Below are 1653 nucleotides of genomic sequence, written 5' to 3'. Positions count from 1 at the left end.
TATTTTCCGGAACAACCCCTTTCCAAGCGAATTAAAGGGGTGCCCACACCGGTATATACGATCCTCTCCATCATATTCTGTTTAACCCCAACCCTAAACCCTGGGGTTTCCGTTTCCGTTTCCGGTTCTGCCTCCGCCTCCGCTTCCGTGACGTATTTCCCTTGACGCAAACCCCTAATCCAACGCGATATTCAACGGGCGTGCCCCAACCGGTATATACGATCCTCTCCATCATAACCTTAACCCTGAAAACCTGGGGTTTCCGTTTCCGTTTCCACTTCCGTTTCCGTTTCCGTGACCTATTTCCCGTGACGCTGACCCCTATATCCAACGCGATATTCAACGTTTGTGCCCCAACCGGTATATACGATCCTCTCCGTTTCCGGTTCCGCCTTCGCCTCCGCTTCCGTGACGTATTTCCCGGACGCAAACCCCTAATCCAACGCGATATTCAACGGGCGTGCCCCAACCGGTATATACGATCCTCTCCATCATATTCTGTTTAACCCTAACCCTATAACCTTCAACCGGCATGTCCAGCGGCTTTGACTTTTAAATGCTTTCATCCCACTGGTTTGGGTCCAACGGGTTAACGCGTTCGTTCAACCGCTTCGACTTCCAATCGTTTCAACGTCCAATGCGTTAATGGGTTCGTCCAACCGCTTTGACTTCCAACTGCTTTGATGTTCAACGCCTTCAAACATCCAACGGGTTAATGCCTTCATCCAACCGCTTTGCGTCTAACGGGTTCGGGTCCAATGCGTTCAACTTCCAATGCGTTACCCTGACCTTGACCTCCCTGAACACCCCTCACTCTAACCCTGACTCTGACCACCTCATCCTCCCCCCCCCCCCAGCCTCTACTCTCACTCTTTGTAACCCTAACCCTGACCTATTATTGTATGGGATAATGCTCTTTAAAACTCCGATATTTTGAACCTGATCTAGCTATATTATATCTCTTTACCCTCTTTCTTTTTGCTCCTTTTCCTCTTGCTTCATCGATCTTTATATATGCATATATCTTTTATCTCTATGTGGTGCTCGTCAACATCTGCCTCTCATCTGTGATGTCATTTGACCTTCTATGCCCCTGACTCGATCTTCCCGCCCCTCTACCTTCTGATATAATCGTCCAGCGTGTTCGACTTCCAACGGGTTGATGGGTTCATCCAACGGGCTCGTTCGACGTCCAACGGGTTTGACGTTCCAACGGGTTTGACGTCCAACGGGTTTGACGTCCAACGGGTTTGACGTCCAACGGGTTTGACGTCCAACGGGTTGGGTCCAGCGTGTTCGACTTCCTCATCCAACGGGTTCAACGTCCAACGGGTTTGACGTCCAACGGGTTTGACGTCCAACGGGTTTAACGTCCAACGGGTTTAACGTCCAACGGGTTTGGGTCCAGCGTGTTCGACTTCCTCATCCAACGGGTTCAACGTCCAACGGGTTTGACGTCCAACGGGTTTAACGTCCAACGGGTTTGGGGTCCAGCGTGTTCAACTCCCAACGGGTTAATGCGCTCCTGGGACGGGTTTGACGTCCCACCGGTTTGATGTTCAACAGACGATGTGTAAAGCGTGTTTCGACTTCGCAAAGGGTTTGACGTCCAACGGTTTGACGTCAACGGGTTAACGTCCAACGGGTTTGGGG

This window comes from Histoplasma capsulatum, genomic scaffold, assembly GCF_000149585.1.
Source record: "Histoplasma capsulatum NAm1 scaffold_20 genomic scaffold, whole genome shotgun sequence".
NCBI classification, from domain to species: domain Eukaryota; kingdom Fungi; phylum Ascomycota; class Eurotiomycetes; order Onygenales; family Ajellomycetaceae; genus Histoplasma; species Histoplasma mississippiense.
The sequence above is the reverse complement of the archived record's forward strand: the minus strand, read 5'-3'. Positions refer to the sequence as shown.